The 17759-nt window shown below is 46.8% G+C and overlaps 1 protein-coding gene across 6 annotated transcripts in view; it reads left to right on the top strand.

Annotated features, from left to right (window-relative positions):
- Positions 1–17759, top strand: part of LOC144127874 (uncharacterized) — a 57644-nt gene that overhangs the window by 24614 nt on the left and 15271 nt on the right. For 2 of the 6 annotated variants that reach the window (XR_013313600.1, XR_013313595.1), the window contains exons 4-6: positions 9630–9846; positions 10021–10243; positions 17203–17397. The gene's annotated coding sequence lies outside the window, so the exon portion shown is untranslated. Of the gene's footprint in view, positions 1–9629; positions 9847–10020; positions 10244–17202; positions 17398–17759 lie in introns of those variants that run through there. The other 4 variants (XR_013313597.1, XR_013313599.1, XR_013313596.1 and 1 more) reach the window with 3 other exon arrangements.

Raw genomic sequence — 17759 nt, 5'->3', positions numbered from 1 at the left:
CATACTACCAAACAATATTCTAATGATGCCGGAATTAGAGATGTGTAGGCTTGTAGCTTGGTATCAGGGTTATCTGGAGACAGACGACGTTTAAGAAGACCTAATTTTTTCGAAGATTTGCTAGTCATATATTCTATGTGGCTTACCAATTTAGGTCCGGGGAAAGAACAACGCCTTAATATTTAAAAGTTGATGAGCACACAATGACACTGTTATTTATAATACAGTGGCTTACTGGAGTTTTACAGAGTGCAGAGAAAGTCATCTGTTTAGTTTTATCGGTGTTTATTTCCATCTGCCAAACACTGCACCAAGTACTTAACCTATCTAGATCTGTTTGCAAGGCAACAACGTCATTAGGATGAGCTACTTCCCTATAAAGGTTACAGTCATCAGTGATAGCTACTTCCCTATAAATGACGCAGTCATCAGCGAAGAGATATGAAGGAGCTAATGTCTGTCGCAATGTCATTAATATAAATTATACACTGAAGTAGGCCTAAGAAGTATCTTTGCGGTACACCTGATTTAACATGTTTAGTTTCAGATATGTTATTCGCAGATATTGATTGTTGCCTGTTAGCTAAAAATTCTTCTATCCGCTTAGTAGTATTATGATCAAGTTGCAAGTTATACACCTTTTCGTTAAGGTGCTTGTGGGCTACCCGATCAAAGGCTATAGAGAAGTTGATAAAAATGGCATCAATGTACAAGGCGCTCTGAATTGCACGATGAAGATCCGTTACTGATTCAGATAATTGGGTCTGACATTAATGAAACTATGCTGATTTTCAAGTAGCAGGTCATTTGCATTAAGCTCTTCCTTGATGTGGGTAAGTATTATGTGTTCCAGTTGTTTACAGCACACTGACATCAAAGAAATTGGCCGATAGTTGCTGGGATTGGTAATATCCTTAGACTTAAATATTGGTATAATGTGTGCAGTTCGCCAGTTGTCTGGAAAGCAGCTTTGTTCAGAGATTGCTGGAATAAAAGCGATAACAAAAATGCGGACACGTTAGAGGTTAGCTTTAGAAGTTTAGTACTTATGCCATCAGTACCGGGGCTAGAACTTAATGGAAGCCTGTCTATCGCACGAAGAACCCCATCTGTTGTGATAGTGATAGGATTAAAATGATAAGCAATGAACGGAACCGAAGGCTGAATGTACTCAGGGATAGGTGAATTGTCTGTAAATACTTCGCTGAAATGATTGTTTAGCTGTTCCGCACTTGCTTCTATGGGGACAAAAATTCCATTGATGTCCTTTAGTGTTATTAACTTGCTTGCATCATTAGGATTAATGACACACTAGAATTTTTCTGGGTTTGTTTTTAACAGGCTTAGAAGCGAATGATTAAAAAAGTAATCCTTTGCTTCTTTTGTACTTTTTCTGCAACAGCTGACAGTACCTTACACCTCTGCCAATCACGGGACACATTAGCCTGAGTAGCCTTTCTGTATGCCCCTTCTGTTTAGATGCTTCCCGATTTCCTTCGTCAACCATCATCATTATCATCAGCCTGACTACGCCCACTGAAGGGCAAAGGCCTCTCCTATGTCTCTCCAATTAACCCTGTCCTTTGCCAGCTGCGCTCACCGTATGCCTGCAAACTTCTTAATCTCATCCGCCCTCCTAACTTTCTAATGTCCCCTGCTACGCTTGCCTTCTCTTGGAATCCACTTTGTTACTTGAAAAAAATGCGAAATAAATTGAATTGAATATTGAATCATTTCAAGGTAAAAGAGCTTTCCTTAAAGGGTGATGTTTTCCATTCTTATGTTTTTTGCCTATCTTAGAGTGGAACAGCTTAGTGTCCAAGTACTGTTCATACATTATCCAATGGTGCTTTCAATGAGTAGTCTGTTTCCTTTTTAAACATTTTTAACTCCTTGCTGTAATGTCCTATGGGGTGGTGCAAGTAACTCTTAAATAAAAATTAAATATTGATGTTCAGAGAAGTAACCACCTTTTTTTTTTATTATTCTGTGGACACTAGGTAAGCTCCAAGTCATCAAAGGGGGCTCACTGTACACAACATCAAAAGAGTCATTATGCATTGGAGAAAAGGAGCAAGCACATAAACCAAGCATGGAAAGCAGGTCTCTAAGTGAGAGAAGCTTGCACTTTCAGAGGCACTATCACCTATGTTTAGGACCCACCAGATGACAAATTGCAGAAAATATGTTGATGCCACATCGAGCTCAGATTAGAAACAGAGCAGTGGATGCAATAATAATAATGACTACTGTTTCACTCTGAACAGTTTAGTTAGGGAAGGTTGTGCTTAGTGGAATTTTTCCATTCCTGTGTCCAATGTTAAGATAAGACAGCAAGTATATGCCATCATAAAACTGTTTGCAACAGTGTCTAAAGGAAATGATCTTACAGCCCAGTGCACTGTTCTAGGTTACCTGACACTTCGTCACTTCAGCTCCTTTATTTCAGTTTCGCCTAATCAATCATGCGGCGCCACCCGTAACCTCAGCTTTCATGAGAGGTGTGAGGTAGATATGAACGTTTGACGATTCAGCAATTTGAAAAAAAAAATGTGCCACAACCCAAGACGAAGAATGGGCAAAATGAGCATGGACTGTCGTGACAATTTTTGCAGAAAACCACAAAAATATACGCTGAAAACCTACATCATGCAAAACCACTCCGGCAGGAACTTTACAGCATCTCCGCTAAGAGAAAAGACTCAACGAAGCGGTGGTTACCAACAGTCAAACAAAAGTACCAGCAGGAATATTGGCTTGCTTATTGTGAAAGGCCAGGAATTTTACGCACTGCCAGTGACACTCACCTATTCGCACAAATGCAGGCCTGGCTACCGTTACTACAATACAATTTGGGGGGCGTCTCCAGCATATGTTTCCAACAGCTGGACAACATTGCATTTGTCGGGAACGGGCGTGGGCAACACTGAACTTGGCTGCAGCGGCGTCTGTTTTGACAACATTGCACTTGTCGGGAACGGGCATAGGCAACATTGGACTTGTCTGCACCGGGCGTTTCCAGTTCGCTTCTCTTCATGTTGGCTCGTTTGAATTGACAGTTTATTTCTCGATCGCTTTTGTGCCGTTTTTAAATAATGTTTATACTTGGAGTTATAGGTTAGTAGCGTGGAATAGCAGGTGACGGGTTCGAAGTTTGAGTGGTTTTTGGTGCATCCAATCGGGTATTTCTGATCACCTAAACCGATGGGCGCAGCTCACGAGGGCTCCGACGGCTATGGGCCGGCTTTCACAAGGGCAGGCGACCTTGATGTGAATCGGTTTACTAGTGTTAGTGCGCGGTGCCTTCGTGTGTGCTGAAGTCCGTTGGCGACTAATTTGAACTGCCGATCCGCTCTCAAAAGGAGTAGGGGTGCGGATGTGCGTGCGACAATTTATGGGTGTGAGCGCTGCGACGCGATGAGTTAGGAGTGAGTGAACGACACCCCCTTTCTCCCGCCACCACCTTTTTTGCCATGGGGCGTCGTGGCCAGACGAGGGAGACCACTGAGGAAGACTCTGCGCTCAAGGAGTGGGTCCAGTGTACGACATGCAAATCGTGGCTCGTTTTGGAGGACACGCCGTACGACACCGTGCACGAAGCTCGGGAAGTCCCTGCTTTCAAGTGCCACCATTGCATAAGGATGAACGTTTTGCGGGATGAGCTCACTACCTACGCGGCTAAAGAGAAAGAAAACTGGAAGCTGGAGATCGCCAACCTCGAAGCGCGGTTGGACGCCGAACTCACCGCGATTGAGGTGAAAAGAAGCAGCCTAAAGGCGGAGCTTGAGGCGGAGAGAAGAAAGAGGACTGCTCTGGAAGAACAAGTAGTTGAACTAAGGCAGACGCTGAGCGAGCTGTGTTCGGGGAGAACTCGTGTGTGGCAGCCAGCCGCGGTCGAACCAATGGCCGGGGAGCCGGTGGGCACCCTAAAGGAGCAAATGCCAGGACAGCCCGCACCAGAGCCATGCAGAAGTGGAAAAGAGAATGCAAGTGAAGTTGAAGAGGAGGAGGCCAGGAGCTTAGCCGATACTACCCAACCTGTCACAGGAGGAAGCACCCAAACAACAGCAAAGTATATCCAGCAGCAGCGCCACCAAACACTTGAAGTACGAGGCTCAGAGTATAGACCCCCAAATGAGGGGGCGAAACATGGGAGCCCACATGGACAGGAAAGGAAAGACCGAAGTGTTTTCCTATATGGGGATCACAACGCCTACCGTATGAAGCCCGCTATACTACAGGCTTCAAACTGGCACAAGAGAGTACATATCAAGACAGAGGCAGACGCAGCCCTCCAAAAGGCCTGTGAGGCCCTCAATGATGCAACGGATGTCTGGCAGGTGCAGGAGGCCCTGGTCGTACTACATGCTGGGATAAATGATGCAAGAAAGGAGTATTGGCCAGCGGAGGATGCCTTTCAGAAAGTGAAAGGCCACCTGGATACGTGGCTGCAGCGGGCTCCACAGCACCACTTCATAGTATACGGTCTCCCCCAGACGGCGACCATCCCTACTGGGCTTGCAGTGTGGAATGAAGGAATGAAAAACGTATGCAAGAACCTTGGACATCGAGTGGAGTTCATACCAACGACATGGGCGGTTGAGCAGCAACAGGACGTGTTGTACACCGAGCGAGCAGCAAATGAACTTGGGCGGCGACTCTGGAATAGAGCCTGCTCTTTTTTAGGAATCTACCGTTCCAACAAAGGCAGAAGAGGGCCCAACCCAGGAGTACACCCTGCAACCCCCTTTATAGAGGCCCTGGGCCAGACACTGCTGCAAATGATGGGGGGGGGATTTTCTACCTCAACATGCAAGGGGGTCGACGGGAGCAAAAGTGGGAAGAACTTTACAACAATCTACAGAAGCAAGAAATCATAGTCGCAGGGCTTGTCGAAACACATCTACGCAATGAAGAAACTCCACCACAAAACAGACTATATATGGGAAGGCTTAAACCGCCTAGATGGAGAAAAGAGGGGTGGTGGCCTAGGCTTTCTATACAGGATTGGTTCCAATTGGGAGAGGATTCCAGGGCCATGTCAGGAACACATGTGGCTGACAGGAAATTTGGGCGCTCGCAAGATAGCACTGGGCCTGGTTTACCTGTGAACGGGACAGGGGGCGTATCAGAAAAACGCCGATACTCTGAAGTGTCTAGAGACCGATATAGCTGCCATGAGCAATATGCCAGTTATTATTGTAGGGGACTTCAATGCCCACATCGAGGATCTAGATGGTGTGACGGACAGAATGGGCAACTTCGACTATGCACAAGAAGACCAGCAGCATAGACTATTGCTTAATAGTACATGCCTTTCTGCCTCAGCTTCAAGAGATGGTGATTGATTAAGAAGGCTCCCAAAGCATTGGAAGCGACCACAACAGCTTTGTGCTGTCATTTGGAAGAAAGGGTCATACACATGTTGACAGGGCACAGCCAGAACATCGAAATCATTTGACGACAAAAATTGATGACATTGTGGCACTGCTGGAGAGCGAGACGGAGGGTGTAGATGTGCAATCATATGAAGACTTTGAACTCTGGGTAAAAAAGGCAATAGCTTCAGTAAAAGCTAGCCGGCCAATCTAGAAGTACTCCAGGAGACATAGACCTAAAGCATGGTGGGACAAAGAGGTGTCCAATGCCCTAAAGCAACGTAATGTCGCTTGTAAAGAGCTTCGACATGCCACACTGCGGGGCACACCTGAAATAATAGGCTGTGGGAGGCATACATTGAGGCGAAAAAGCATATGGCTGCTTTGGTACAACAGAAGATGCTGGCAGTTAACAGAAAGCTCCTCCATGAAATGAAATCAGCTGGCAGAGATGGCCCAGCGAAATTCTGGCGATATATCCAGACACTTCAGCCAGTGGCTAAAGCTGACACGGTAACCCTGCAAGAAACTACCACAGAGGAGGAGTACGTGGAAGCAGCCTGCCTGCCTGGGCTACATTGAAACACATATGGCCCACCAGTTCCAATCCCTGATAGGCCAGGATAGTGCAGCACTACCACCCGCAAACCCACCTGCCGGATCGGGTTGTGACACAGTCATAGAGGGGGAGCTGAAGCGAGCACTGCGACACATGGCGGGAAGCTCGGCAGCAGGGCTGGATGGCATACCACCATTACTAATAAAAAAGATGGAGAAAAGAACACGGGAACAGCTCAGGGACGCCTTGAACGATGTAATGACCACAGGCACTGCTCCACCAGGGTGGCGGTGCTCAATGATATGGCTGGTACTAAAGAGGAGGAGACAAGGCCCTCTTGAAAAGCTATAGACCCATTGCGGTAACATCTCCTTTGTATCACTTGCTGTGCCACATTCTGCGAGCTCGCATACAGAGATGGGCGGAAGGTGCTCAAATTCTGGGCGAACTGCAGAATGGCTTTCGACCCAATCGCCGACTGGAAGACCTTTTCGTTGTGACATCTTCAATTGAGATCGCTGCCAAAGAGAAGCGAAAGCTGGTACTGGGCTTTCTGGATATAGCCCAGGCATACGACTCGGTGGAGCACAATAAAATGTGGGAGCTCGGTCCTGGAGGCACAGGCTATCCCAGAACCGTTACTACACATGGTGAAGGCTTTATACACTGAAACCCAGGCTGTGATCCACTGGGGGGCCTCAACCACCAGGCCAATCAGAGTATCTAGGGGATTGCGCCAGGGCTGCCCTATGTCGCCGATCCTGTTCATGTTGTTTATCTCGGGGATGGAGCAGCGCCTTGTGGAGAGCAGAGTTCGGTTCAGCCTCACCTACATGAAGGATGGCGCCACTCGTACTCGCAGGCTACCAGCCCTCCTGTACGCAGACGATATAGTACTGCTTGCGGACAGCACGGGAGATCTCCAGAGCCTCCTAGATATATGCTCATCTGGGGGCGATGGCCTCGGGCTCCGTTTCAACGCCGCGAAGTCTGCAGCAGTCAGGTTCCCGCCGGAGGCGTCCGAGGACAGTGGGCAAGAGACCCCACCCCTGCATCTTCAGAACAGCAGTGTCGTTTGGTTGCCGTCCTACAGATACCTGGGAATAGAAATCTCGGCGGGCCGAAACTATGTACAGGATTTCGAGAAGCAACTTCGGACGAAGGCCATCAGACGACGGGCTTTCCTGAGCTCACGCGCCTTATGGGCTTTCAACCGCTTTGAAGTGACCCGATCGCTATGGAAGGCGGTGGCGGTGCCAGGCCTTACCTTGGGCAACGCAGTCAACTGTTTATCCTCCTTGACTAGCCACGATTTGGAGACGCGTCAGAGAGAGGTGGGACGAATGGCCGCTCACGGCAGTGTGCCGAACGAGGCGGTACAGGGTGATCTGGGGTGGTCCTCTTTTGAGGCACGGGAAGCCGTAGCCAAACTGAGCTACAAGCACCGCCTTAGCGAAATGCAGAACGGCCGCTGGGCGCGGGAAGTGTTCAAGTAGGTCCACCTGAGGTGTGTCTACACCAAGTGGGCCCGTCGCACCAAGAGTCTGGCAGATAAATACAGAGTGGTGGGCCCCCCCCCCCCCCCACTTCAAGTTTCCAGCCCAACGGACGGCAAAAGATCCGAGAGCAAGTGCGATGCGAGGAGCAGCGTCGTTGGCAGCAGACGGGCCGCGAGAAGCCAGCCCTGGCCGTTTACCAACAAGGGAAATCGAAGGTCGAGAAAGAGCCCCTATATGATAACACTAGGGGCAGTGGACTGTTGTGCGAAGCTAGGAGCGGTGTGCTCCGCACCCGATGTCTTCGAGCAAAGTACACGGAGGGTATGAGCACGACGTGTGAACTTTGCGGAGACGCTGACGAAACCATCGAGCACATCGTGTTGGAATGTGCAGGCCTCCACCCGTTGGTTTCGGATGCACAGGACAATTCCTCAGTAGGCCCCATGCCACCTGACGCGATCAGCAGTAGCTCTATGCGATCAGCGGACCCAACAGCCTCGGGGCACTAGCGATGGCACTCGGTTTTCGCCGACCCGACGAGCCACCGCAATGGAAGCTGGTTGAGCGAACCAAGTGACGTTTGGAACATTGGTGGCGCACACGACACGGTCACGCTCCTTGAAGGCTCAGGGGACCAAAACGTGCCATGAGCGTGTGTTAGGTGTTTTTATTCTTTAATTTTTATTTTTTGTTACCTTCTTGGCTTGATCCGGTTTTTAGTGCAGTTGATCTCCCGATACAAAGAGATAGCCAGTATCATCATCATCAGCTAGCAAACGGAAACACGCGTCCTGATGACTGGCGCACACTGCCTGTATGGTCTGTGGCTGGCCGAGAGTGGTGCGTCTCCCGGGGGCTCCTCAGGGGGCGGGATTATGCAAGCTTAACCGGCGGCACGGGGCTGAATCGCTGCCCGCGATCAACTTCCTTTCATAGACGCACGCCGCGTCTGTCTGTTACTAGCACCAAAGCAGGCATTCACATACACTGAGTTCCTCGCACAAATTTCCTCCTCCTCCGTACAAACTCACTCCTTCTCCCGTTCCGGTCTGGTCTTCCTATTGGCTAGGAGCAATCGTCTGTTCTGGGAGGTTCTCGATTTTTTCTTTCGCCTCGTCGACACCAGCTCGAGAACGAATGGGAGAGGGCGACACATAGCGCGGGCGAAGTTACGTGCCCTCCGTCGCCTCTGAATCATCTTTTTCTACTTCGTTCTGGATGGTTGGGCGGCCAGTCTGACCTACTTTTTCCGTCGAGCGCGCGCAAGGGTGCGCAGCCACTAGGCAGGAATGGGCCCTGGAGACAGGCCTTTGTGTCCAGCTCTCCAACTTCCCCCTTCACTCTTCCACAACCCTAGCCCGAACAGTGAACATTCCATGCCCCACTGCACGCGGACAAAAGCCCGTGTGACGTCTTCCTTCCTTTCCTGCCTAGGCTCTGCCATCAGACTCATCATGTGCTATCGGACTCATCCTCCCCCGCCCAATTAAATTACCATCACGATAAAGAAAAGTCAAATGGGAAGCACTGTTGGGTACTGCATCACATCCTTTCTATGAGAAGGATAGCGGCGGAACTATTTGACAGGTGGAGGGTGGCATGGTGGTGACGAGGGGCAAGAGAGATTTAGGTCCAAATCCCACATTACATGTTTTAGGTGTTTCCCCCTTGCCCCTCCTCTCCAGACAGCACTAGACAGATGGACTGACAGGAAACCACGAAACTCTTTCAAGCAAACGCACCTCGCTTTGTAAGAAAGAGTGCCCCGCCGGGGTGGCTGGGGATTCCTGTTTTTGCTGCTCGACAAGCTCTCCCCGAATGATCAGGCTAAACGCATGCTGTTACATTAGGCGGGGAGCGGGGGGGGGGGGGTCCGCTGCTCGTTCTGGTTTTCTCGCTTCAAACATGTTGCTCGAAGTTCCGTTGCTCATGGTTCCATATACTAAGCAGGTTAGAATAAATGGGCCTCCTTCTCCTACTAGTTGTCCGAGGTGAGGCCCTGGGCTGCAGCCCCCTTAGCTCCCCCCCATTCTTAATTCAGCGCTGTCCATCTCCATGCAATAGCCGGCAACATGAATTTCGTTGCGTCGCCTTAAAGTGCTGCGGCATATTTTTAAAGCCTGGCTAAAGTTAGGTTAAGCCTCGAAAACCTCTGGGTGTATGTTGATCTCATCTATGTCATTTCATGTCTAGGTTACAAACAAAGCAGCAGCACAGAAGACGAAGGCGCAAAAGCCAGAAACTCCGTTTCAAAAAAGGCAGTTAGGCTACTTGTTTTCAAACGAAGATGCTGCCGTATGTGAAGACGACGCAAGTTGTACAATAAAGCGACTCAGGAAGGAGAATCGAGACCTTGAAGAAAGAGTTGCCAGGCGAGAAAAGGCCCTCTGCAGCAAAATTTTTCAAGCAGGTTTGTTTCATTTTCTTTATTTTCAGTTTGTCGGCACCATAGAATTCTTCCAAGATAATCGACTTAAGTGCAGACAAATATCCGTCTGGAATGATAGACCCGTATTCTTTGCCAGTTCTTTTTGTTATGCTTTGCATATACCATGAAGGATTTTGCAACTGTTTTTCACTCCAGATGAAGAGGTGGCAACAGCAGACTGGTGGAAATATGCTGCAACCACCCACAAGCAGCCAGCCCGAACAGCTAGCAGTGGGCAGCCAGCCCCGAGTGCAACCTCAAGCAGCCAGTCTTCTTGCGGACCAGTTTCAAATGGGATGGTGCATGTGTACAGAATGAGACAAAAGAAGCAGGAGCTGTTGCAGAGGGACCAGTGCCTTTTGCCAGGACTGGCGATGAGGTAATAATGAAGCCCTATATATATGCAGTGATTTTTATAACCTTTACAGATTTTTATTATTAAAATTGCAAAAGATACATCAGTGCGGTCTAATGAGCTAGATCGTACAGCAAGGCAGACATTATGTACCTGTGACTTGGACCAATACTTAGACGAATAATTAACTTCAATTAGCCATTTTAAAGTTTTATTTTAGGGGCAAGGCTATATTACAAAATTGATGGCTGCCAGCATCGAAGAAGAGTCCTGCTTTTGAATTTTCTTTAACGCCAACGTGTTTCCAAATATCGACCGTCAAAAATATGCATTTGAAAGCTTGTTAAGTTGGCTTTCCAGTATTCCATAAATATAAAATGGCTCTGTCCTGTCGCACTTCTTTGCTTCAAATACAGGCAGGCACAGTTTCTGCATTTTATGATGCAGAGGAAGCTAACTGATTTCGGCAACAACACCACTCGCAGTGGCGCCATTTTTTTTTTTTTTTTGCTTAAGTAATGCGGGAAAGCCAACTCAACAAGCTTGAAAACCATATTTTCGACGCTTGCATTTCAAACCACATTTCCGATAAAAAAAATTTAAAAACAGGGCTCACCTTCGTTGTTGACAGCCATCAGTTTCGTAATATAACCTTGCCCCCTAAAATAAAAAAGAAAAAGTTTCTTATTTAATTACAATTAAGTCTATAATTGATTCATATGAGATACATAATGTCCGCCTTACTGCACAATCGAGCCCAACAGGCCGCACCAACGTATAGCTCATAGTTTTTAAAATAAAAATCTAAAAGAAAAAACTATGCTAATGACTAAATTGCTTTTAATTCTTTTAGTCAACCGGCCATTGCTGAAAGAAAAGTTAAGATTTGGATCAGCTTATTATAATGGTACTTTACAGTCCTCATGTAGACTAATTTCTTATATCAATGTGAACTATAAAACTGCCTTCCACTGAGTGGTCAATTTTTATGGTCACCTCAAAGTTTCTGGATAGGTGCATACCATTACTGGTAATAACACTTATAGTGGTGGCACAACGTTTGAAATTGCTGCGCATAACATTGCAACCTAAATTGTATTGCATAGAAGCCACATTAATGTGGTCTTTATTTGTAGAGCACCTTATTATTGCTAATGATTTGCATAATTAATATAGTGTCCGCATTAATCACTATCTGTAAAACATAATGTACCAGTATTACATGCACGCACTCCTGATAGATGGCGGCGCTAGATAAGAAAGCTTACAGTTACTATAGAGCCTATATAGTAACTCCAAGAAAGCTGGAGTTAAAGAAAGTTGTGGCTGGTTCATCAATGGAGCGCTTGTCTTTTCATTAGCCGCATTCTGGCCGCCTGCAAATCTTGCGTTTTCAACTCATTGTTAGGCCGTGACTTTTGACGTTTCTTAAAAAATTAATATTGTCATGGCCATCATGTCAAAATAGTTCTTCTCACATGCATATACTTTACTTATATCACTCGATAGCGTATACAGCTCGTTCGGTCGAAAAAGCCGTCGGCGTAGTCTACACCTCGTGTCGGAAATAATTGGAGGCTGCGTAAAAAAAATCGTATCATGCCAACCGTTTGCAACAGAATGTTCCGGATGGCGTCATACAATCCAACGTTTCGTGGAGCATAAACTTACTAGTTAAGAAGCCTAGCTCGCAGCAGGGATTCGAACCGGCGACCTGTAATGGGGGCTGCGTAAAAAAATCGTATGATAATTGGTGGTTCTATAGTGATTGATGATTGTTTTGTGTGCGGTAGGCGATGACGAGTTAATTAAATCATAATTATTTGATTAATTAAAGAAGTGAAAAATAAAATAAATGGAAAATTCAAAGGTACAAAAATGCTCAGAACGAAAAGCCAATGCTTGATGACACTAAGAAGATTTACAGTGTGTAACTGATCAATTATTAATTGAAACAATTGAAAAAAATGAAAAGTGCTTTCAAAGGTGCCAAACACCTCAGAATGGAAAGCCTAAGCCACTACGCCGGAGCTTTAGTGTTCTCTCCAATTTTCTTCCTTTTTTCTCTCACTTCCAGCTTTCTCCCTACCCTTACAGGGCGGTTTGGGTGCCCACTGAGCTATGTGAGACAGTTACTGCACCATTTCCTTTACTAAAAAAAAAACAATTTTCAATTTTTTTAGCTGTACCTGGGCCATGGTGTTTCGCTACCTAAAGCTACATACGATCATTTGATGGGGCGGCTGAAGGACACACTTTTTGTCCGCGACGCCTCCGTGAAAATTTTTGAAGCGAAAAGCTTCGCTACGCGGGTCAGAACCGAGCTTCGCGTGAGCCGCACTGGTGCGTTATGCGCATGCGCGAAAACGATTGACGTCACGCGCCGCGCAGGTGGTCGCATAACGATCCCTGCACGCCAACGAGAGAAGGAACAGGTGGCCAGGTGGATACTTCTCCTGACCTCACCCTCAGCAGAAACATTACTAAGGCAACCTGGGCCACCACAGGGCAAACCCTAGGTAGCGACCACAGCATCATATCTTTCTCATTAGGAAAGGGCATCACGGTGAGGAAATATAAGAATCCAGCCATCACAGAGTGGGATAAATTTGGGGCCCTAAGGGAAGCAGAGCACATGGGTAGCATAACCGATATGTGCGAGTGGACCACCCTGCTGAAGAAACACGTAGAGGACACTGCAGTTGAAGTAGAGGACAAGGACGCCCCAGAAAACGTGGACAGCAGACTCCTCAATCTTTTTAAGCGGAAAGCGACCCTCAAGGAGTGGAAAATGAAAAATAAGAAAGACAGGAGGATAACCAGGGACTTAAGCAGACTTAACAGGGAAATAGAAAAGCATTCCTTTCAGATATGCGAGCAAAACTGGCTAAGCGCTTGTGACCAGATGGAAAAGGGAATGAGCCTCGCAAGGACGTGGAATATAATTAGACATTTGTTAGACCCAGACAAAACCAAATCAGAAGCAAGAGTTAGACAAACGAAAGTCAGACACAGTTTCAATGGCACAGATGATCAACTGTGCGAGCGTCTCGCAGAAATATATATCGACCAGGAACCGGCTGGACCTCTGCCAGAATATGGTGGCGAGGACAACCCGGAGCTGGATGCATCAATTACGGAAGCGGAGGTGCGTGCTGCTTTATGCAATCTAAAGACGAAGTCGGCACCCGGCTCAGATGGGATTCGTAACCAGGTACTTAAAAACCTTGATGATGCATCCGTCACGAACCTCACGGCCTACATTGGGAAAGCATGGGAAACCGGAAAGATTCCCAAAGCCTGGAAACAGGCAGGTGTAGTATTTATACCAAAACCGGGGAAACCCGAGAAACTCAATAGTTTGCGACCAATCTCCCTTACATCCTGCGTGGGTAAGGTAATGGAGCATGTAGTGCTAAACAGACTTTCCAGGCATATGGAGTACAATAACAAATGGCCATATGAGATGGTTGGCTTCAGGCCAGGGTTAAGCACTCAGGATATAATGCTAAGACTAGAGCAGGATATCCTCAAGAACCGTTCACATGAGTTGAAAGTTATCTTAGGCCTAGACCTAACTAAAGCATTTGATAATGTTAGGCATGAAGCTATACTTCGAGGCATACAGGAAGCAAACCTAGGCCTACGAATATGCAGCTACATAAAAGACTTCCTCACAGACAGGGAGGCAATACTGAAGTTTCAGGATGCAAAATCAGCACCAATCAAAATAGGGGGGTCTGGCACGCCACAAGGGGCAGTACTATCCCCATTTGTTTTCAATATAGCAATGAGAGGGCTCCCACCCCTCCTCAACAAAATTAGCAACCTCAAATTCAGCTTGTACGCAGATGATATAAATCTTTGGATCAGCGAACCTGGTACATTCGAGGCAAGAGATAAGCTACAGCAAGCTGCGAACATCATTGTTGAATATTCCAAAGAGAGAGGGCTAGCCTGCTCTCCTCAGAAATCAGAGGTTCTAGTGTACACTAAAGGCATATACGTATGGACCTAAGCCGGACATAAACATCATAGTTGAGGGGCGCAGGGTTCCCAGAGTTGAGGAAATCAGAATCCTTGGTTTCTTCATCAATTCCAAAGGCAATAACGCTAGCACAATAAAGAAACTAGAGCAGTATACAGATAAGATAGCAGGGTTAATCAGAAGGATAGCCACCAAAGGAAGGGGGTTGAAAGAGCGTAACTTGCTCAGGCTCACGCAGGCCTTCATCACAAGCAGGATCTGCTATGCCACCCCCTACATGGAACTTAACAAAGGGGAGGTAGACAGACTGAATATAATCATTAGGAAAAGTGTAAAAAGAGCCCTCAGTCTACCCGTAAATACCTCCACTGAAGAACTTGAAAAAATGGGGGTTCATAACACATGGGCGGAGCTTAAGGATGCAGTTAGAATTTCACAGCTTGAGCGACTTAGCAAAACCCGGACAGGTAGCAAAATTATGGCATGGGTGGGGGTACAGCCTGACAGCAAAATAGAAGGCAAAGTAGAGATACCTCTCGACGTCAGGTCCAAAATCAAAATTCCCCGCATACCAAAACACATGCACCCTCAGTTCAACAAAGATAGAAGACAACATAGGGCCAAGGCTATGGTTAAAAAGTTCAGAGAGCTGCCTGCCGAGGAGGTAGCATACGTAGATGCCGCTGGGGGACCAGAGGCGGCTGTGGTTTCGGCCGTTGTAAACGGTCAGGGAAAACCCCTGATCACAGCCTCAGTCAGAACCCAGAACACAGAAACTGCTGAAGAAGTGGCGGTGGCGCTCGCCATGGCAGGATCTAATGCAGGATACATTCCTTGCGACAGTAAGTCCGCTCTCAGAAACTTTAGTAAGGGCTTGGTCTCTTGGGAAGCCAAACACATTCTGGACAGCATGCCAAAACACAGGTTCGCTCCACTATTCTGGATACCAGCACATGAGGAAATAGTTGGTAACGAGGCCGCTCACCTGCTAGCCCGAGTAACCTACATCCAGGCAGCAGCGGAGCAACCTATCTATAATAATCTTAAGGATGCCCCAATCACATACAAGGAAATTACGGATAATTACAAATTAGAAAGAATATACCCTCCTCCGGACGTATCCCTTAGTCACAAAGAGGCTTACATCTGGAGGAGGATCCAGGCAGGGGTATACATATCGCCAGCCAAAATTGCTAAAAACCCAGATGACGAAAAATGCATCGACTGTGGGGCAAGGGGTACGCTAAACCACAAACAAGACATAACTAGTTTTGAAGCCTGAGAGCCGCTGCTGCGGAGCGAGGACCCCAACGCGCAGCGCAAAGCAACCCGCATGGCGGCTGAGGCCGTGAAGCATCAGCTACATCGTCCTCAGCCGACGGCATCTCCTCCTGATCGGGCTTACGCTTCGGCCAAGCCTTACAGGGGGTAGGGAGACCACCATCTGCCGGAAATGAAGTTTTTCTGAACTGAACTGGTCGCTCCTCGCCGCCACCGACTCTGTCGCCTGACCTTCCGGCGCACCCGCGCTACTGCATAGGTGCGTCATGTGTATGAGCAAGGAGGCTATATAATGCGCTTGCCAGAGAATAGGCGTTCGCACTCGACATGGAAGGGAAGGAGAGTGTGGCTGCTGCTAGACTACGCAGAAAAGCTGAGAAACTAAATTCGTCCGATCCAGAAGTACTCGCTTGGGAGTTGGCTGCACAACAGCGAAAAAATGATAAAGACAAAGCTAAAGGTGCAGCCGAAACGCCTGAACAACGGGAAATACGCCTTGCTAAACGACGTTGGAAAGAAGCCAAAAAGTGTGTCTTGGCCGCATCTTCAGCCAGCAGCAGCCAAGCGAGTGAGGAAGAGGAAACAAGAGAGTCAGAAGAGGAAAATCCCAAGACTTGCTGTTACAACGACCACTTGGTACGACTTAGTGAAAGTGCGAGTGCGACTAGGGTGTTTTCGACAGACTTTGTGAACAACTCATTTGGCCATGTTCGTGATGTGTGCGAAAGTCTGGCACTTGCGAGATTTGACGCCGGTAAGTAACAGTATGCGTGAGACGTTAAGTTTAGCGTCTGTCGAGTTTAGTGGAACCGTGGCTAGGGTGTGCGCATCGTGCAAGGGATCTCTGGTGAAACAGAAAAGAGAAACTGCAAGACAATGGGTCCAACAATAATAAATAAAGAAGTTTAATTGTGTCGCTTCTGTGTCTTACTCGTAAACATATGCCATTGAGTAATCAAGTCTACGCCTATAGATAAACAATGTATACAATACCAGCTAAGCTACGAAGCATAATCATGATGTCAAACCAAGCATAACTGAAGCTTTTCGCTTGTACATCCAGGCTTAACCAGAGCTAAGCCACTGCCTAATTTTTTTTCGAGTGAAGGCCTCACGGGACATAGCTAGCGTGACCGGCGCTTCTTGTAATAGGACAAAAGCTGAAGCAAAGCCAGCCTTGGATCGAGAAAAATATGCTGCACTTGATGGTATGTGTACCACCATGTTATTTGTGAATATTAATGGTGTAAATGATGTGCATCCTGTATCATAAATGCTAAATGCTATCAAAGAAAGCCAAAAAATAAAGGGCATGCATCTCCATCGCTACCCAATTTTGGAAGTAAACTGCGTGCGCCGACATCATTTCTGTGACGGATCACAGGTGCTAGGCTACACTGTCATTCAATTCAACACTAAAATCACGCAGTCCTTTTTCGTGCAGACTTAACAAGCATAAAGAGAGTGGCAGGAATTTTTTTAAGTACCTTTTCTCTAGCAATAAATGCATTTTTTGCTCTATAGAAGGTTCAACGTACCCAGAAAAGGACAAAGAATCAACAACAATTGGATTTAGTTTTGTCTTTGGAATCTCTTTAAGCACGTATTTCATTAAATCTTGGTGTGCGGTTCATGAAGCTATTCGAAGAAAAATGTGCGCCCTGACTACTGACAAAATTATCTAACCCCAGTGCTTCTGTTTTTCTTCTGACAGCATTTTTTATGCACTATCTCTTGGGGATCTGCAGCCCTCAAGAGTCCCAGCAGCGGCACCGTGCCCTTGCTGGGATCGTCGCTGGAAATTGCTGATGTGACTAAGGGATTCAAGAAGGCTGTCTAAGTAATTATTGAGTGCCGGTTTCAATTTACTAAAATTTCATAATTCATAATACGATTCAAATTTCATAATAAGATGGAGGGAGCAATAACATTTATGTCATGCTACCACCAAAAGAATTCTGAATGGCAATGCTGATAATTAATGCTCATTATTATGTGCGTTTCTGATAAAATGTAAAACAGTTATAATTTCCCTTCAGACTTTTTCAGGTACATTCAGCAGGAACGAGGACTGCAGCTGTGGCCCAATTAAATCAGCACAAACCTTTTGAACATCGCGTTCCCAAAACAAAACATGCGTATTTTATTTACCTGTACTGCAGATGCTGCTATGCCATGCTTTTGTGCAGGTATTTTATATAGGCCTCATACACCAGTAGGCATATGGGCTGATGCACAATAGATCAATAATGCATCTATAAAACCAATACA

This window comes from Amblyomma americanum, chromosome 4 (genome assembly GCF_052857255.1).
Source record: "Amblyomma americanum isolate KBUSLIRL-KWMA chromosome 4, ASM5285725v1, whole genome shotgun sequence".
NCBI lineage: Eukaryota > Metazoa > Arthropoda > Arachnida > Ixodida > Ixodidae > Amblyomma > Amblyomma americanum.
This window is presented reverse-complemented; position numbering and strand designations above follow the sequence as displayed.